Source organism: Anser brachyrhynchus (assembly GCF_964034855.1).
Source record: "Anser brachyrhynchus genome assembly, chromosome: 2".
NCBI classification, from domain to species: domain Eukaryota; kingdom Metazoa; phylum Chordata; class Aves; order Anseriformes; family Anatidae; genus Anser; species Anser brachyrhynchus.
The window spans coordinates 146,036,705-146,058,492 of record NC_137695.1 but is presented as its reverse complement, the minus strand read 5'-3'; the positions used below and the strand labels follow the sequence as shown (position 1 = coordinate 146,058,492).

The 21,788-nt window shown below is 40.5% G+C and overlaps 1 protein-coding gene across 6 annotated transcripts in view; it reads left to right on the top strand.

Moving 5' to 3' along the window:
* TRPS1 (transcriptional repressor GATA binding 1) overlaps positions 1 to 21,788 on the top strand; it is a 213,999-nt gene that overhangs the window by 131,275 nt on the left and 60,936 nt on the right. The window lies entirely within an intron of this gene.

Here is a 21,788-nt window from a genome sequence, read left to right as displayed (position 1 = left end):
CTCACCATAACAAGACATTAGCCCTGGGTACAGAACTGGAAACCCATAAATGTTACTTACGTTACAGAGTCTTTTGAGGTTGGGTTTGTAAGGCCCAGAGGAGGACCTGTGGCAGTACCACAAGCTGTGCTTTCCTGCGTCTGAGAGACTTTCTGCCTTTAAGTGATGCAAGCACCAGCTACAGATGCAAATGCAACTCTTCTGGAACGGTCTGGAGTTTTGTGAATGAAATGTGCATGGGGATGACACAGGCAAGATCAGGAGTTACAAAGAAAAGAATATGGGGAGAGATAGGAGGGCTTCTCCAGTCTGAGCATCATCTTTGGATGACCAGCCTTCAGTCCAAGCCCCAAGAAAATCATCATTTCCAAAACAATAGGGCATACAAGAAAAAATATAGAGCTTCTGTTTCTTATGCCATTCAACAAGATTTAGAAGGAAATGCAGCCAGAATTAATGGTCATTACCTGATGAAAACCAGACATCCTTGGGAATAGGCTCATACAATCCAGGATAAGGCTAAATGCAATTAAAAGGACTCCACTGAGGCCAAAATGGCAGAGGAGCCAGAGGAAACAGATGGATCTTGAAGTATGGAATCATCATCATGAGGAAAGACTTTTTTTTTTTAATAGGAAAAGAAAAAAAGAAATCTAGGTTAGGTAGTTAAAACATATGTGTATTGCCCTAGAAAGCATAAACAACTTCAAAGAAGTGACAGTGACAATCACTTTACTGATTACTTGCAAAGGGGGAATTGATGTTACTTTCTGAGTACATCTTTTTCTTGAATTTGGCTTATAGGTTAGTTAAAGAATGTTGAGCAATTTTAAAGAATGATTCACTATTTATTGTAGCTGTTTGATCTGCGGTTCATTTCTAAGGGGAGAATTTAAAACCACCCCACCTTAGATTTCACTAACAAAAGTATTTTAATATTGCTTCTTTATATACTAATCCCATAAGCGTTGCAAAAATCAGGCACCACATTGTCATTTAGTGGTTCCATTTACACTCTTTCAGGATCTTTCACATGTATCTCAGACTATGACAGTGCCTTCTCGTGCATAAAAATCCCATTCAAGGGTTTCCTTTTGCCTCTATTGCTGTAGTGCATGGTCTCATAAGACCTTTTTCCACAAGCTTATCTTAGAAAAAAGTTGTATGGAGGAGGACTGTAAGTGTATTTCAGTAAATACTGATGGAGTGGAATACAATTAGCCTAATGTCTATATGCTGAATTAATGGGTATTTTCACTTAAGTTTACCACAGGAGAAAACAATATAAAACTATCATTGTAAACCATGCCAGTCAGATTAAATGAAGTGAAATGTATTTTTTTTTTTTTCCTTGGTAAAAAGGTTGTTAGTACGTATTTTCAAAGCCTACATATGGAATAAAAAAGTGGTTGTCAGAATTACTTTTGAAGAGCTTTATGAATTTGCTCCTGATAAGCAACTGGCGTAGTGACAATACGATTTAGTAACTTATCCAGCATATTAGGATTCATGGGCTACTCAGAAGTTTCACCCTCAGGCAGGACCTGTAGTAGTTGCAGGAAAATGATTTATGCATTGTAATAAATGTTACTGCTCGATCTGTTTGCTTGCTCAGTGGTTGAAGTCCCAAAAGAAAAGTCTATCTCAAATTAGGACTGGCATGCATTATCTGTCAACTTTATATAGTACTGTAAAAGTCATTCAGCTGACAGAAATATTAGCAGAATGTTTTATAGATTTTTGTTCCGTATGAATCTTTGTATTGGTGAAGAGAAGCGATAGGGCTGCGGCGCTGTATGGCAGGATTAAAGTTGCGTGTAGATGAGTAGTTTCACTCAGTGGTTCACTGCAAATGAACATCTGGACTGCATATTGATTCCATGTGTGCAAATGAGATCAGCCCAAATAATGACCAGAATCAATCAAGCTTCAGCCTAGAAGTAATGTACACTGGTACTGATTTGTTAGACAACCAGAATTGGCAGCACCTTGCATAATTTGGCACCAATTGACAAAGATTAGACTGTTTTGGGGCCTGACCGGTTATTAATTTGACCCCCCCAAATATTTTGCAAAGTAAAATCAGCTGCGGCTTATTTGTCCCTGCCCCCTCCTTTTCATACCAGCCCTAATTGTTTTAGACAAACAAGTGAGCTTGCGGCCTGTTCACTTTACACAGGAAGACATGAATTCTTTGATCCATACAATATTCTCTGGTTCAACCTTGGAGCTATTTACTAAGGAGATTTATTTGCAGACAGACAGTAAAGCAGTTCTTTACAAATGGAAATGAGTTCAGCTTCTTTGATTTTTTGGCTCAAGTTTCTTCCCTCCGCAAGGAGCCGTATAGCAAAACAATTAATACGTACCTGCTCTGTTTTCGTATTTATTGGAGAGTGGCACAAGCAAATGGGTAGAAATTGCACAGATGTTGTGGAGAGTTTTAGAGCTGTGTAACACCTTTAGATCAGGGCTGTGGGTGAAACAGAACTCGCCTGGCTTTAGGTTTCAGACTAGACTTTCAGTTCAGACAAGGCTTGCCGTGGCTCACAACCCTTTTTACCAAAGCTGGCATCATTTTTGAGTCACTTCTTTTGGGAGGGGGCGGGGGACATTACATTAAAATCAAGCGAATTTCACCTTGTGCTTATTTGAATTCCAGATTCTCAGTAAAAAAATAAGTGGTTTGATCAAAACTCAAGAAGATATTTGCACAAAGTACTGCAGAGTTTACTTTCACACAGTTCCAGAGGTGCTGTCATTGAACATGCTGTCATTTTTCTAGGAAGTGTTTTCTTTGTACTTTGGCTTAAGAATAGGGAGACAGTCAGTCTGGTCAGTCTGGTGGCTGAGAATGAGGAGACCTGAAAGTTTCTCTGTCTTACCCTGGGCGAAATGAATGTCAATGAAGCCAGTGAGGCTGCAGTGATACTAAGTTGTTGCATGGGAGAGAAGAATTTGGCATGCCTCCGTTGCTGATCTCCTGGCATATTGCAGAGTGCTTCCTTTGTCCATCATAAATTCAGGGTTGGCTTTATAGACTCCAGGAAGAATCAGGAAATGTATTTTAAACTATGTGTTCCCCAGAAATTATTTTTATGCTCCGACATGAGTCACTTTTAATTGTTTGCTAATTATGCTTTATTTGGTACAGTCCACTCCTAAGGGATCTATCGTTCTCTTTAGGGATTGCTTCCATAAATTGTGACTTACAGCAGCACCCTTTAGGAACACAAAGTAATTTGGGCTAGAAAGCAAGGAAACCGAAACTCCAGGTGGAAATTAAATAGGCAAAAAGTAATTACCTGCCTAGGTCAGGAGGGTTAACCCTCCCCTGACAAAAGCATGAGGGAATCTTTAATGATCACAGGTGGTGGAAAATTTTCGTCACTCAAACCAGGAGCAGTCCAGCAGTTGAGCGGCCCCGATAGCATGCTGGGGCACTAGTTTAGCCCTGACCCAGGGCATCATCCAGTTCTGCTGAATCGCCTGTGATTTCGGTAGTGTGAGATCAGGAAACAGGCAGAGAAACTTAGTGCACCTCTAATGCCGTATCCTGCTGCGTGTCTCGGCATCGCGCGGTGATCTTTCTGTCCAGCCCTTGCCCCTGCCTGACCTTGCAGCGCTTTCAAGTTGCAGTGAGATCAAACAGGGTGGCACGGGGTGACGGGGATGTTTGTTTTGTTTCTGTGAATGGGCATCGCTTGTGATTCGTGTGGCTCACGGGCCGTGCTGTAGGGATAACTGTTTGGTATGGAGAAGGGCGGTAGGTGCTGGTGATCTGAGTTGCCTTTCTAATCCTAGAGTCTATGATTCATCTGGTCAGGGAAAAATGATAACAAGATTATCAGGGATCTTTGAACAAAAATCATATTTTATCCTAACTAACAAGCAGGTTGTGCCAGCTCTACTTACTGCATTCCTATGGTGCTTTTCTTAAAATAAACCTCTGCCATACGTGCATGAAGATACTTGAATCTGCCTGAAAAGTTTTTCTTATGGGCTGCCTAAATTAAAATGTAGGTGTAAAACAGTGGCCTTCCTCTCTTCCTGGAGAAATTCATGTACAGAAAAAATTCTGCTTATATCTGCCATTTTAACTTCAGCTACAAGTATCTGGTTTGTTAGCATTATTAACGACATCCAACTGACATAAATTTCAGTTCGTGGGGAGTTCCCATGAGTGCTTGTGCTGTGTGGATAGCATCAACCTGCCCAGAAAAGGACAAACCACGATACCATCGTGTACTATCTATAGTAGAAGAATAAAACCAACCCTTAGAAACTCTTACTACCCTCAGTAATGCAAGAAGTAAGCTTTCCATACAATGATGGTATTTGACAATGATTCACTAAGCCCTCTTTTCCTCCGTCATCTCAGTATTCAGTTCATTATGTTTCGTGACAAAGAATAAAAGAAAGGCTTTCTCTTCATAGTGTTTATGTCGTTAATGTGTTGTTTGTAATCAGTAATTTGTTTCTTTGAAGGGGTGTATTTCAATATATGGACATGCCTTGCTGTGGTTGATATTTTCTTTGGCTTGTTTGTTTTTCATAATGAAAATGTCTTTTATTGTGGGATTTTTTTGTCTTTGTCTCTTTTTTTATTTATTGAATGCCTCACTGATGCTGGGGAATGGTGATATATAAACGAATTTAAAAAAAAAAACAACAACCAACACTAACAAGGATTAAAAGAGGCATCCCGTTCTATAATATTTTAGATGTGTTTTTTGTAGTTGTTACTTTAAAATCTTGAGAATGAAAAAAAATTATTCCTGTGTGTCTGAATCCAGAAGGTACTGCTGTGATCACTTAGACTGGTTTGATGGTTGCAGTATTTCCATATAGTAAATCCTGAATCAGCCCACTACAATCTGATTGCACTGGAACATAATATTTTTAAAGATAGCTAGTTCAGATATCAAAGACAGGAGATTATAAAAATTCCCGATGGTTTAGGTGTATAGACATAAACTGGGATTCAGTTACAGTGGGAGTGTAAGTGAGCTTCAGAGCAGGCTCAGTTGCACAACCAGAGCCATTAACACCACGATGATGCTTCTCTGTGTCGAGAGTATATTTCTTTCCATCATGTTCCCCAGGGGTTCTCCCGGATCATGGCTCCTATGACACTGTAAATGCTTTATAGCCGCTTCCTGTGGTAAAGTTCACCAGAAACAGTAGGACAGTGATACCGTCATCTGCTGTATCACTGTGCAGCCTGCTCCTTTGCAGCTCCTCCCAGGGAGCATTTGCCGTCCAACTCCGGGTTCATATGCGCAGTTCAAAACAGTAGGAATTGCTTCATCCTTGGAGATTCTTGAATGCTCTCCCTTGGTTGTCATATTCCGTCTCGCCTGTGCCAGATAATCGTTTGTGTAGTTGTTTTCTTCAAAAGCACCCATACAGAAATTTTTGTTTGGCTTCGCTTTTGTATCCTTGAAACAATCTTTCAGCAAGTAAAGATCTGAAGAAATGAGATTGACTTAATTGATACATTATGGGGGATGATATGCATATATATGTATTGCGAGAGAGAAGAAAACCAACAACAACCAAAAAACACACACAAAAAAAACCCAAACCTCTGTAGTTTCTAGATGCAGAGTATCCAAACTTTGTAGGAAGGGGGAGCAGTAACTCTGACTTTCTGCAGAGTAGCTTTCTAAGGAATTTCCCTTCTGGAGCCTGACACTGATTGGACCTGTGTCCTTGGAAAATTCACTTAGCCCTCTGTTTTAATTTTCCATTCAGAAGAGGGCACTAAAAACACCTTCTTCTACAGTTGCCCGCAGAAATTGGATGTCTACAAAGTTTTTTCTTGCTGTTCAAGGGGACAGGAATGAACTGAACTTTAACTCCGCTTTTTGATCAGGTTTCGTAACCATAGTTTTATGCCTCTTTTGGCAAAATACTACCATTGTGAGGACGTGTGTGGGAGCTCTGCGCCTCCATAACAAGTCCTGACAGGAAGGCTCCCGCCAGCTGCCTCTGACGAGATGGCGGGCAGTTGTTTTACAGTATTAGTAACAGCACCACACCAACTGATTTTCAAAGGATGCGTGCCCATCTGCAGGTTATCTGCAGGGGATAATAATGTCAGCTCTTAGCAGCCTTCCACCGAATATGTGTTGTCTCCTCCTTGGAGCTCAGCTTAAGTCTTTTTTGTTTTGTTTTGTTCTATTTTTGCTCTGTGTATATGAGACCAGAACTGCTACTGGACACAAATAAAATTTAGGATACTAAGGAGATTTTTAAAATACCCTGAGTATGGTGATCAGATGCTTATGGCTGCAGTCAGGAGGGAGGATCATCTCACTGCTAGGGTGTGAGCTGAACCCTCGGACACTTTTCATTCCTGACACCGCTCTGACCAGGACTTTCCAGACGTGCTGATGTTAAAAGCCATCATCAGCTGCAGCAGCCGCTCTGGCTCCCAGCTGCTTGCATGTGCAGGAGAAAGCACTCAGCAGCTCAGACATATTTGTTCGTCAGTCCCTCTGGTTTTCACGTCCCATGTGGAGAAGCCTTGGACTACGGGGCAGAGATCAGGATTCTCGAGTAGGTGTGGCTGAGATGGTTTGAAGGGAAAGGAAACAAGTCTTTGTCCTTTCACTTTTTGTGTTAGAGGTTTTCCCACTAAATGATTACCTCTTACTCTGCACCTTAGAAATCAAAGTCAAGTTTTGGAAGAGGGAGAGCTATTCTAGTATTCTAGGGGGAGGCTCATGAGCTCATGAACTTTCAGATGAGAAAATTGGTGCAGAGCTGCTCAGAGCAGCCAAACATCAGAGCTTCCAGCGCTTGTTCAGAGCTGAGTGTTTCTGATTCCATTTCTGAGCTTTAACATCACCAATCCTGGGACCCATGGTGGTTGGCTACCTCTGAACACAGCATTTAGGGTATTGAGGGTACTGAGTTTGGTACTGTGGTTCCTAAGATCTACCTTACTCACATATTTTTAGCAGCTGAGGCCATGCTGAATTCAGCTAGAGAGCTGCCCTACAACTCTGTCCTTTATAATGGAAAAAATAGCATAACCCTTCCCTTCCCTGCATTGTCTTCTCCACACCCTCTGGGAAGGGTAAGAGTGCATCACAGTGTAAATTTCAGCTTCTCAGTGATGGCAGTCTTCCTCCTTATTCCACCTTCCACTGAAAAATAGCTGCCAATTAATTTTGGTATGTCACAACCTGCTCCGGGAACTGGAAAACTGGGTGCTGGCTCACAGCAGGCCAGCAGCAAGGTGTGCAGCTGAACCCTCAGCTTGATGCTAAATGTTGTGCAGAAGTCCTTCCATCCTCTCTTGCACCTTTTCCTCTAGACACTTGAAGAGTTTCAGATACTCTGCAGTGGTAGGCACATCAGCAGCTTTGCTTTATATCCTGCTCAAACTAGGTGCTGTGCCAGCTTTTTTAGGCAGGTCTACTGTGATAGTTGTTCACAGTTGGTACTGTGAGGTATGTCCCTTTTCCTTTCCAGATGCTCTGTGCTACCAAATAAGGGGAAAACATGTGTTTCCCAATGCTGTGATAAGTCAGAGGTATAAGTTACAGCTTTACCATATTGAGAAAGGAATGTAAAATGCACCCTTCTCTATCAGCACAGAAAATGTTTACAGAATTCAGCTATAAGACATGGCAATATTCGCTGAAGCAAGCTATATCACTGCTGAGAAGCAATTAGGCCTTTTTCTGACTTTTTAATTTGCTTTTTACATTAAAAACTATTTTTGCTAGTTAGATTTCTTGTTAGATACAATTCTATAACTTTATTCTTGTTCTCCTTGGCTAAAGCCCCTCACAATTAAATCTTCCCTCCTCCCCCACTCCAAAAGAAAGAATTGTATCAGCTCATTTTAGTTAGCTTCTGCCTTTATGTATCATTTTTTAATTTTTGTGCACAGCTGAATTTACTTTAGCTAATAATAAAATATCCAGAAAAGTTGGATACATGAAACTGAATCTAAAGATAACAAGTAATCTGTTCATCAGTTTGCTGTATTTTTTTCCTTTTCAGCATTTTTTTTCTTGTTTTTGTTTAATGCAGTGCCTTGTCTTAGTAGAGTAAAAATACCTAGTTTTGTTACCATGCTCTCCTAAAGCAGGAAATGAGCTTAAAAAAAAGGCATTATCAGCCAAATCAGCTACACAACATGTTGCTAAGTCTCTTATTTTCAGATAGCTATTAAATAAATAAAAACAGAAACAGTGACTGGCACTCAGAAACCCAAATAAGCATGAAATCTGAAGCATTTCCTTCTGCCAGAGTGTGGTGGATGTTGGGAGAATCTGTTAGCTTGCTTTTTAACTCTACATAAAAAAGCTCAAACAGGCTGGAGAAAGTTCAGAGCTTTAACATCAGCCCCGTGTTTTCTTCAGAGGCAAGGGAGCTTGAATTGAGAAATGCCCTCCCGGGTAAATGCTGGTAGAGTGTGTAGTTTGCAGGTACTCTTGAGCACTGACCTGGCTCTCATTACCCTCGGGAGATGCTTTCCAAGGAAAACACCTTTTTTGGGGAAAGCTGTGTTGATGCTCTTGGGAATGAGAAGCTCTCTGGGACTCCCTAGAAACATACCAGCAGGAACCGTGGTGGCATCCACCAGCACGTGGCCTGGGCCTCTCTGGGCAAGGCCACCTCGCTCTGATCTCCAGCAGGACCTCCAGTCACAGACTGTGGTGTTGGCCTGCGGCTGTTTCTGGCTCGGTGGCTCTTTGGTTTGCACATCTGCTGAGAGGCTTGGTTTGGACAGGGGGAGAGGGAGACAGGGAATCCTGAGCAATCCGGAGCTACAACACGGCCTACAGACACAGATGTGCTCGCGGATGCTGCAAAGATAGCATTTTCTTTTTGAACTGTCAGCACTGTCTGTGGCTTGAGACAATATTTTATCTTCGTTTTAAACTTTTTACTCATTATTAAAATATTTAAATTGGCTGGTGTGAAATCCTGTAGGAATAGTAGGAGTTTATTTCAGGGCAGCGGTGCTTAAAAGAGCCCCATAAGCACAACCATGAATGGGGGCGGCAGGCTATCAGTCTGAGGAAAACTTACTGTCAGTTCAAATGTAATCCATGTGTTAAAACTATAGAAAGTGTTTGTTAGCCTGATGGCTTGGCTAATATCAAGGAATGTTCCCTCGCGGGAGACCTAACCTTTAAGATCACGTACTAGTAAGTGCTTTACTAAAGTAATCTTCTGGGGTGGTGTTGGAGGTAGAGCACTGGTTTTGAAATTACGTGACGTGTTGCCAGGTAATGGCATTAGTTGATGGGGGGACAGTGGGGAATAGTAACGAACCCATCTCACACACACATTAAATACAAACAGCTCTGACACTGTGGTTTAGGGAACGGGGACTTGTATCTGTTGTACAAATGAATGTGCCACAGGATTCTACCTCAAGAAAATGGGCTGACAATTTGTGAATGCAATGCTGTACTTCCTAAGAAAGCAGACAGGAAGGCAGCTTGGCCATTCCTTGCCTTTCTGGCAGGAATGTCAGTGTATCAGTAGCACTGAAGTGCTAGCATTGCAGTTGGATGAAAAAAAGGGTGGTTGAAAACAAATGGCTGAAAAAAATCACAAATATTCTTTTGTCTCTGCTTTTTAAGATAAGATTTTGCTCCCAATCTGTGTTCAATTTTGCTTAGTTCTAAGTCAGCCTGAAATGAGGTGCAAATTTGCAAAAGGAACAGAAAATGGCTGCCACTGAGATAAGCACAGGAGGCGGGAGTTGTACAAGGGGCAAACAGGTTTTGGACGCATGAATGTGACTGTGACTGAATGACTGTTTGTGGTAGAGTTTCTTGCCCTGAAAATCAAAGAAGAGTGAGACAGGCTGGGATCAAGGCCAATTTTTCAAAACAGCTCCGGGGCACCTAGATAAGGTGCTAGATTTTGAATTATGTTCTACTCACAGACACGAGCAGCCAGATTTTGGGGGCATCGGTGAGAGCTGAGCTCCATTGCAAATCCAAGTCCATACTAAGTTCTCCGTCCAAGCAATTATCAGTCATCAGTGAGAGACTGTGTCCAGTAAAAGTCAGTCCAAATATAAAGATAAACCTATTCCTGAGATTAAGAGTTTATGCTGCATGAGGCTGTCCAGTCAGGAAAAAAAAAAAGATTACTGCATTCAGTGTACATGACTTAGGGTTGTTGTCCATCCTTGCTAGTTGTGAATGTTCTCCAAGGTGGAAAACTTTAGCATATTGCTTCTTGGACATGGAAGTATCTTAAAACATACATCCTTGCAACATGCAAAGTTTTTGATGGGAAGTGGTGATTGCCTTGTGATGAAGCTTGGCACTCATGGTTTGGGATAACTGAAATAAATTATTCAAGCAACTTCAGCCAAACTTTTTTTTTTTTTTTTTGGTACTGCGTGTCATGTATCCTACATACTTGCTTCTGCTGCAAATTCCAGTGATAGAAAAACACACTAATATTTACCAATCAACTTGATTATATTTGACATAGTAGGTTTACACAATAGTTTCTTTAAGTGACTTTCAGTTTAAAAAGAAGGAAATCCTTAAACAGGTCATCAGCAGCCTTTCTGTACCTTCTCAACAAATTCTGTGGGAAACTGTTGGAAGATTGATGATGATGATGATTAATATTTATTTATTTATATTATCATACTTCCCCTTTAAACACGTTCTTTTTTTTTTGCTACGAATTGCATGTTAGAAAAAGCATTTGCACTCTCAAGTGTTTACAGTGTATGCAATATAGTTTCAGAAAACTGACAGCCTCAGTAAATGCATTCAGATGTAATGTTTGCTACAACTTGTAGCAACTTCAGACTTTCTGCCTTAAATACAAGGAAAGCAAACTCAAGATACACTACTGATACAGTACTGCCAATATTGTACCTTCTTTCCCAGCTTCCATTTCAAAACACAATTATAGCAGCCTGACTGAAATGGGGTCTCAAACAAATATAGAATACAACCAAAGGAAAAGCTTTCTTAAGCACTTCACGGCAAACCTCTTACAGAAGTGTCATGATACTTTTAACGTTGAACAGACAAGAAAGAACTTTGGATAAGATGTGTATATGTATGTACTTAATAGTCCAGAATTTATTAGGAGATATGTAATATGCTATATCTTTAAATTATTTATGTTGATGTTTGACAGTGTTGCTCTTCTACACAAAATAAATTTTGCAAAAGTATTTTAACTTTAAGAGGTCAGGTATTAACTTTGGTTATATTTACATATTGTTCTTATTACAACTGTAAAAGTGACATTCAACATAAGTTTAGGTTTACAAGTATTATGATATTAAGAGGCCCATTCGGAAGTATAATATAAAATGTCAGTGCTAAAAGGAATAAGAAATTATTATTAAGTCTGTGTTTTTATTCAAAATGTGGGGAAATGTGCTTGCTTTGTGATCTTGCCGTTCTTGCTATTCCTGTTCTTTCTTGAAGCATGAATCATGCTGATGTCATGTCACGAATACTTCAGAAAAACACCTAAAGTAAAGGGAAGTTGTGGGTCCACTACTGCAAACAAAACACATTTGATAGGAAAGACAATGAATACGTGTCTTCCTGAGGAATGATAATTCACCAAATGTTCATTCCTGGTAATGTGTGTGTCATTTTTACATCCTTAATGTTTAAATTCTAGTAGTAGTATCCAAAATGTGCTATGTGCTTCCCTAACATAGTTTCCCCACAAAATGTGCTGAATTTTTTGCTTCAGATGTATGCAAAGGATAGGTATATTTGCACATTTAAGTGGCATCTAAGCATATTCATGCAATTCATCTGCGTAAAGATAAAGTTTGCTAACTTATAGAGTATTTTACAACATTTCTGTGAGATAAATGTTTACTTGATTTTAAAGTAAATATTTTTGTAAATGTGAGCTAAAGCAAGAGTCTATGAAGTATGGGGCTAGAAGAATGGATACGTTATTTTCCAATCCAACAAGCTCTGAACGGACAAAAAAACCCAGCTGATACTACCTCCTCCCTCCCCACCACTAAATCACTTGTCCACATTCCTCTGGATCAACCCTCTTCAGACAGTACAAGTTTTCCTGTGCTTTCACTTTCAAGATCTTTCACTCTTGCTTTTTCTCCATCATCCTCAAACTGCTCTAAAACTTAACAGGTACATTGTGCAGCTCCCTATTAAGCTCTCAATAGGAAACAGATCCATCACACAACTGAGGTTAAAATCATAGGTGGTTGTCCCAATTCATTGTGCATCGTTGCTAGTTTTTCTATTTGGGGTCATTTCTTGAGAGGTGAGTTAAAAAAACAACACTTTTCTCCCTCTAATTGATTAAAAACATTTCATGGAAAAGAGAAGTCAGTATTTATCATTTAAGCAGCCTGAGGTTAATAACACACCACTACTGAAACTGCATATGAGTATTGAAATGTCTAAAAATATGACCAGGTCATACCAATTTATCTGCTACTAATAAAGTGTCATCATACAACTTGTCCTTTCCACTTTTGTCGTGGTTCTGCAGACCACGTTAAATAATGATTTATCTCCTGCACTTTGGCCAACTAGTTCAAATTACTGTCTGGATGGTGCCTACGAGTATTTCCACTTTCTGCATGTCGGGGTCAAAATGCAGGTTCCCAGCATATAAGTTTCTGACTAGTGGCTGTTCTGCCATTCAGAAACTTGATGATTTTCCTGAGTCCCCACTCTCCCTTCCTGCTCTGCAATAAATGTCACCTCCTCTCCCTCTGTTCCGTCCTCTGTTATCTCTGCACAGTGAGAGATCAGCAAGCCTCCACCCAAGCAATTTCCTAAGAAGCAATTGCCATCAGTAGTTGTGAGCAGTGATAGAGACAGGTTGCACTCAGGTTGCTTGTACCTATCGAGATGGCTGTAAAATAACGAACATCAACCTGGTTTGACAAGAAATTGGAGCCTAGAGCAGCAATGCCTAAGCTTGTGATTTAGAGCAACTGTTATTATATAATGTGTTTTTTTGAGAGTATAGAGCAGAAAGTGCCGTGATTTTCATTAGGTGTCACCTGTAAAGAGAATAAATGCAAGATCATCCTGACTTGGGGCCTGTGTGACAAAACGTACACATACATAACTGATAAACATAAACAAAAGTTGGTTTATAGGCAACTTCTGTGAAACAACATCTCGAACTGTTTTGGCTTTTGGCAACCTTGTTTTGCTAATGAGATACCAATGGAAACAAAGGCTATATCTGTTCCTGTCAACAGGAACTTGCAATAAATGGAGATATAAAGATGTGGAATTAGAACTGTGTGGGATTTTGGACGCAGGGTGGGTCTTAGTTGTTGTTGTTGTTTTTTTCTTCTTTTTTTTTTTTTTTTAATCAAGAGCTTATGTATAATGTGCTTATTCTCTGGTTTAGGTTATACTGACATCAGTGGAAAGATTCCCTTATAGAAAAGCAAGAGATGGGTGGATTAGATTGCTGAGGATGCAGCTGATTTTTAACTGTTCTTTAGTTCTCCTAGTGAGCTCTTATCTTCGAGGCAGGCTGAAAACTGAAGTCATGACCTCTTACAAAAAGAAAATTGAAGCACTGAAATCTCTGATTTAGCCTGCTTTTCTGTGAGCCTAATAAGGGTAAATAATAGTCACTAAACTGCTGAATAGGGTAGCAAAACTGCATGAAATCTTTTAAATGGGGAGGTAAAATATTAATCATGAGACTGCTGATTTGTAGAACAATTCATTTTCTGTAATTAGGTATTGATGCTATCAAACAGACGTACCTTTGCTGCCAAAAATATTGGTTACATATATACATATATATATAATTTTAACACTTTATCATAGAGGTAGGTTTGTACGCACATGGCAATTTCTCAACTGTTGTGTCCTAAAAGTAATATTGTTCCTCATGCTCCAGCATCAGTACCCAGTACACTGTCATTTGTTTAAAAGAATGACCATTGATACTCAAAAGACACTGCAGTGTTGTGTCGGGCTGAAGGTCTCTCAGTTCCTTACCATCCCCCTGGCTGTGACCAGGCCTTGGATGCTGGTGAGGGGAGTGCTGGAACGGAATGGAAGGCAGCTGTGAGGAAGCCCCACCGAGGCCGTATTGAGTATTCAACTGGACACAAGCCTTAGATAACAGGTTCTCACACTTAAGTTGGATCTGGTAGTGTGGGCTATATACGTGCCTTTCTGTGCTTTAACAGAGCCTCCATCACACCCACCCGTGCGTGAAGTGGGGCTTTAACGCAGTGTGTTTTGATGTCAAGTGTTTTGAACTTCGTCATATTCCTCAAAAAAAGGCTGCCAGGAAAGCAACGGCTATGTCTGTCCGGTTCAGAAAATGATCCTAATGATCATCCCATACTACTGAGGCCAGCTGCCATATTTTAGTAGTTTTAAACTGCCTCGGGTTCCAGAACAGGGTGGTTGCATCCGTGCTCCTTTTCTGGGAGTGGTCCTTGGTCCATGCTAACTCCTGAGAATTGTTTTTGCTAGACAGAGTAGGTGTCATCCTAGTGATTTTTTCCACAGCTGAATAATATTGATAACCAAGTTCCAGTGTCTGGAAACATTTCCTGGCTCTGTCTAGCAGAGAGTTAGCCAGTGGATTTATTATCCCCATAGAATTTACACACAAGTCTCACATAAGTTGATGGGATTTGCAAATATATCGCTCCATTGGAATTAACTCATGGTCACACAGAGATTTCATTTACTTCAGTTTGTTGTGTAGTATCCAAATGCTGGGACACAACCAAGCATGAAACCACCAAATAAAATTGCTGGTAAGAAACCAGACCATTTTTGAGTCAGTGAGGACCTTATGATTAATCAAGGACCGGTCCTCATTGGGATGAGGAGAAAGTCCATGAATTCGTAGGTGGAAATGAGCAAAGTTATGGTGGTGAATTCGGATAAGAGCGGAAAAAATGTGTACTTTTTATGCAGTAATTATGTACACAAAAGCACATTTTCCATTCCTGTTTCCCCCATTCTATGCTTTAATTTTTCTTGACATTGGATCCATTATGGTATCGTATGAGTTTCGTCACAGAAGTAAATAACAGCTTGTTTCCTTGGGAGCGATTGAAAAACAGAGTAAAAACAGCACTTACTGTTTTTGAAAGTTGTCAGATTGTCATGGTAGTGAAGTGTTGCATCATGTTGTCATGACAACTCAAATTATAAAAACTGATTTAAAGAGAAATAAAAGCACTCCTCGATGCTGAAAATCATGTAACTTTAAAGGGTTCAGCATTTATTTTCTCTCTCTTATCCTGCCTCCCGCCTGTTTTTTTGAAAAATGGGCAATATTCATTGAGGACTCTCACCAAGTAAAGACTTGCAGGTCACAGTGACTCAGGGAGCTGTGGACCAAACCATCACCACCCAGAACTAAGGGAAAGTCAGAGTGGGTTGAAAGGGGGGTTTTATTTCTTTTTCTTTCTCTTCTTTTTGCCTATTTGCACAGTTTTCTATTCAAGCAACTCTTTAAAATATGTATCAAGATAAACAGATACCAGAGGCTCTGAGTTTGTCAGGGATCAAGAGCGGTGAGTGCGGTGTGTTCAACCTGTTCGGAGATTCTGCTGGAATTTCAAGAGCCCTCAGCAATGACCTGTTTGTGTTTCTCCATCAAAATCAAGGAGCTTTTACTTACTGTGCCAATGGCTAGAGAGAAGAAGTAGGTTAGCACTGACTACTATTGAAGTCTCATTCTCTCTGCAGAGTGTGCTTGGAATGATTCAGGCTGTTTTAACAGAGGGTGGGATTGAGTCACAGCACCAGAATAAGATAAACAAACAAACACACAAAGGTAAATCATGCAGTCTGTCAGTTCCTGTAAAACAGCTATCACCAAATACAAAACACTGACATGTAAACTGCTGAACAGCAGCAAAACCCCTTGCTCCGAGCAAGGTCAAGCAAAATTTGATTTATCACAGTGCATTGGTCTCGTATACTTCGTAACACAGCTTTATGAAATCCTGTCCTTGTATTTATGCAGAGAATGGTGTTTGCATCTGTCTGTACAGTCATTTCTGCTCCTCCTGTTCTTACCAAACAACTTCTCAGCCCTTCAGCTTGTTTCAGCTGGATTTTGCAAATGTGCAGATAATGTTCCTATGACTTCCAGGATATGGGAACAGGCTGCCGTGTGAAGTGGTCCTGTCCTGCGAGCTTTCTGCCCGCGGGCGTGCAGCATGAGCTTCTGGTGTGACTTCAAAGGGAACTCGTGCAGGAAGCAGCTCTTAGAAACACCCCGAGTGCAAGAGGAGCTCACTGTTAATCATTAGACACATATCCATAAGCAACCAGTTTTCACTGGTTCTCATAAATTGTCTAATTGACTGGGGGAATGAAACACTTCAGAAATAGATAGCATGACATTAGATCTTGAGATAGAGACAAAAGCATTTCTCTGAAAAGGAGATGGCCACAGAGGTAGAGGAAGTCTTTCTCTGTTAGCCATGCTCCCAATGTTTCTTAAACCATCCCTCTTTTTATTTCTGTACTGGGAGAACTACTGTTTTCAGTACTTGGGTAGTTCTGTAACAGATGTAAGTTGAACATTTGAAAAAATTTGTTGCTTCTAAAATAGTTTGCCTGTTACATCGAGCTGCCTTCCCATTCACATCTCATTACTCAAGCAGTTTTCAATAAAATAAAATAAGGTCATAATGGAGAGATGTATTTCTTCTTCTCTTCGTTTAAAAGAAAACAGCTTTTATATTAAATATAGACACAAAAATTTTATATGTTACAGCTTAAAATTACAGTGAAGTACAGTCATCTCAGGAACAAGAGAAAATCTAAAAAATATCACCCTGGTTAATGAGAGTTTCAGGAAGTTAACAGATGGGGCTAGAAATGAAACATTTTAGTAGCCCAAACCAGAGATGTCTCTGAAATCATAGGAGATAGTGGAAGACATTCAGCCTGCACTGCACTGAACAGCGCATTAGTCACTTCTGTCTATCTCAGTCTTCCCCAGAGTTTCCAGTCAGTCTGCTAATTGTGCTCAACGCCTGTGCAGCAGCCTGAAATGACCAGGTCATTGACCAGGTCATCTCCTTGGCTTTACCACTGGCATAGGGAAAAGAAAGAAAAGTATGGTATAATTACAGAACAGCATACTATATTATAGTAATATTAAATATAATAGTAATATACAATGGTAATAAGTCTAATAAAGTACACCTGAGCATCAGGAGATTTCTGGTTTCACTTGAACCACGTTGGCGGTGCAGATGTGGTGGTTTGGGCTGCATGTGATTAGCAAAGATGGTTGTGAAGCTGGGGGAGTCATCTGCTCTCACAGCCACCTCCACTGGCAGCATTTAGGCTTGCTGGGGCTGTGGGTGTAATTCTTCCTTCCTTAATCCAACAGCAGTTCTGCATCTCTGATTTTGTGTTTTAATTGCATGCACGAGATGGTAACTGCTATGTCCCAAGCAGGCCGGAGCTCACCCCGCCTTTCTCTGTGCCCGGACCTGTACCACATGAGACTGCAGCTGATACACTCAGGCTTTCAAAAGTGTAGTCCTGCCCTTACTAAATTCAAAGTAAGCCATGCTGTGAAGTGTTCCTGACATGACTGATGCAGAATGGGTGATTCATAACTAGTTTTGCAGCACGCCTCTCTCACCCGCTGCCTGTTTCTGCTGTTTCCTCATGTGTTTACCCCAGGCAGCAGAATGTGTGTCTAAACCTGCAGCACACAGTTAGATGAGTGTACAGTTAGTGTACGTTTATTAATATCTGTTTTCTTGTATCCATCTAGATGGCATATTGCTGAGGCACATACTTGTAGGCTCAGTGCTTTTATTAATGGATCCTTTAATTAAGGCCAAATGAAAAGAGAGAAATGTGGAAATCATTTCAAGTCTGATTTTTCACATGAACTAGCTGTTAACTAATCCTGTATGTAACTTTTAGATCTAATTGCATTGCGTTCAGTCTATCTAGTGCTGCCTCTCCAAATCACCATTTAAGAGCCATGCAAGTTGTAGCACGTTTCAGGCATTAATAGTGGCCAGGTAGTATTATGCTATTTTTAATGAATGTCTGTTTTCTATTCTTTGCTGTGCTTTCTTTGGAAAGAGGCCCATGTAACAAAGTATTAAGAAAACACACTGCTGCCCTGGAATGTGTATATTAGCTGCAGATTATTTCCTATTAGCAGATTAGCTGCAAGGCTATTGGCTCTGAAAGGTCTTTGAGACTATTTTGTTTTGTAACTGATTCAAGCCATGGGAGAGAATTGCCACCCTGATTGGGAAGAAGAATTAGCTACTGTTGCCATGGCCACTGGAGCTCACACTTGCATTGTTAACTCCAGTGCCCTCCGATGAGATGCCACAGCATGAGCTCCTTGGCTTTGTTAATGAAATGATAGAATATGTTTTTTTGGGCAGCCAAGGAGCAGGCTGGGAAAATCTCCTGTGAGAGATATGTGACTTTTTTTTCTTTTTTTCTTTTTTTTTCTTTTTCTTTTTTTTTCCCCTTTTCTCAAATGCGGTGTTTAATTTAGGACGTGCTACTGCTTTACACTACTACCTCGGCGACGTTAGGCTGTGCAGTCACTGATGTGGGACTCCCTTTAACAAAATGTTGCTGGTTGCCTGTAGGAGGGGAAGGAGCAGATCCACTCCCCTCCGCCACGGAGCGCCGACCTGCGGGAACCTGCTTCAGCACAGGAGAGAGGGCTGGATTAAGGCAGCCCACACAGGCATCCGAGTCCTCCCTGCATCTCAGATCATTTTCATGAGCAGGATTATAAAGCGTAACAGGGCTTGTAGAAACTGGAGCAACTGTCAGCATTTGGTAGGGCTGCTGTAAACTACAGTAGCTCTAGTGCTGTCTGTCTAGCTGCAGGCAAGGAGAGGTACTTTTGTACGGGTTTACTTTTTCATAGCTTTGTCAGAAATTAACTTCTTGCTTGGGCTCTAAGGCTTGGCACTTAATGCCCATCCCTTAGAAGTAATAGTTTGAATACAGGGGGAAAAAGTGTCAATAACAGAGTTAATAAGAGCATTAAAAATGTATGAAATTAATCTCATGTATTTGAGAAATAAATGAGTATATTTGAGTAATCATTGGCAGACTGGGCTCACATCTATTTCATATATCTAGCTCTGTTTAACTTCGAGGAAGTTTCAAACACAGAAAAATATAGTATTGGAACTTATATCAATGGGAACAGTAAACAGAAAATAATTGTATTGATGTCTGCATATGAAACACAGCCCCAGTGTAATTTCTAGCAAAATGCTTATTTTCTTTTTAAATCTATTTTCTCCCTTCTCTCACATTCAGTGTTAGCAGAATTGGTCACCTTTATTCAATCTCCCTACTGTCCCAAACTCTTTACTTAAAACCACTTTATGAGATTGCGTAACGTGGAAACGAGCCAAAGAAATGTATTTCCACTGGCATAGTAAAGTGTTGGCACTGGGCATTTTTCAGCTCAGCAGCAGGGTGTGGATGATAGGCCAACTACATGCATATAATGTGTGTCATGCTGAATGGTGGCATGGAGCAACCTACATCATGGGTGGTAATGGGGCTGTCTCACTGCAGCTCACTGATTTTTATGATGGATATTCTTAAATGATTGCAGACTTATCCTGGGAAAAATCATGTTAGGGATTATTACAGAGACTCTTAGAAACATGCACACTGTTCTTTATGGTTTCTCAACAAGTTTGAGTTGTACAGTTAAGATACTTGCAAAAAAGAGAACAGTAAATTGTCACTTGGAGTCTTTCAAGGAGGGGATGGGGCTAGCCTCTCTGCAGAGCCTCCTCCTGTCTAGGGCTTTTCCTCCTCTCTTTTATCCTTGCCTGGATCTGTTTTTTCCACTTCTCCTTCTAGATATACTGCTTGCAGTTCCTGCAGAGACAAAGGGGTATCAAGCAGAAAGTGGACAAGTATGCACAAAAGCACATAGGGATCAGGGAAAGCAGTTTTGTTCATCTTAGGTCAGCATCTCATGTAAAAGAGTGAAAGAGTTGGTAAATGAACCTCAGCTTTCAGGAGGGACTACATTTAGATTGGCACCTGGGCAAGGTGAAGGGTAGCGAATTAAAAGGGGAGAATAGAAAAGCATCAGCATTGCAGCACAGTCCTGGCCTCCGTACTTTCTTGTTCAATAGAGTTCTGCCCACTTGGCATTTGTTACTGCTAAGTAATCATCTGTCACATCAAAATAAATGGTTGATAAATCCAGGTATAATAAGAGACTACTTATATATGCTAGTTGTGTAGCAGGGCAAAAGCTCAACAGGTTTACAAAACTGATCCTTTCACTGTGAAAAAATTGAAATCCTACCACATAACAGAAAGTAGGAAAAAGCTGTTTAAGTAGAAAATATATGCATGTGTGTATTTATACATTTATTTCTTCACATTTCAATATTTCTGTAAATTTTATAGGAGGGTTTTCTGGTTTCTGAATCCCAAATTCATCTCTCCAACCTACTGGAACATATACAACTTTGGGGAGGAACACATTTTGACCCAAAATACACTTCTAGAATGATTTCTATTGTGACTGAAATCTTGATGAATGCAGAACAGGTTCTTTGTCCTGAAAATAGAGCTAGTACTGGATAAAATAATGCAGAAATGACAACTGTCATTTAGGGCCAAGGAAAAGGAACAGATCTTTACTTTGACCTCAAGATACCAGCAAAGAGTGCTTTTCAAATTACATATGGTGACTTTAAGTGGGCAAACAAGCAATCTAGGAAACAATATTTTGTTTCCAGACCCCTGGTGAGGGGTCTGGAGAAAAAGTCTTAACGAGGAGCGGCTGAGGGAGCTGGGATTGTTCATCCTGCAGAAGAGGAGACTCGGGGTGACCTTATCGCACTCCACGGGTACGTTAAAGGAGGCTGTAGCGAGGTGGGGGTTGGTCTATTCTCCCACGTGCCTGGTGACAGGACGAGGGGGAATGGACTAAAGTTGTGCCAGGGGAGGTTTAGGTTGGATATTAGGAAGAACTTCTTTACTGAAAGGGTTGTTAGGCATTGGAATAGGCTGCCCAGAGAGGTGGTTGAGTCACCATCCCTGGAGGTCTTTAAAAGACCTTTAGATGTAGCCCTTAGTGATATGGTTTAGTGGAGGACTTGTTAGTGTTAGGTCAGAGATTGGACTAGGTGATCTTGAAGGTCTCTTCCAACCTAGATGATTCTGTGATTCTGTGATTCTGTAATATAATAGAAATACCAAAATTTCATTTGATCAGTCTAGTTCCAATGATACCCAGTTCCAATTAATGCAATTTTTCCAAATACTGGAACCACAGTACCAGCAGTGGAATGGGATTTTCCAAAAGTGATGCTTTTGTCTTCAGTTCTTGGACTTCCAAGAGGTTGTGGCATCTAAATAGTAGATGTCATTTCTGAGAGATGCTTTTTGTCACATGGGCAATTTAGGAGAATAGCATGCTGTTCAGTACTGAGTTTCTTGACCAGTGACCTCAAGAAAAATCTCAAGCTCTTCTGTGTACATCTACTGTGGGTTAATGCATTTCATCATGGGATTCTTGTATTTAAGGGGATGGTTGTGTACTTGAATACAGTTCCCTTTCATTTGTTTGTGAGATACGAGTGAAAGATTTGGGATATTCATTCAGTGAAGTAACTTTGTATGTGGTTACTAGCTCTTGCTAAAGCTTCAACTCTTGCTGAAACTGCAACAAGCCCTGTTTTTTTTATAGGGCTTTTTCCTATATTTCAGAATACAAGGAAATCCTTCCTTCTTCTTTCCTTTCCATCCCATCCCTCCAAGAAGAGAAATTAA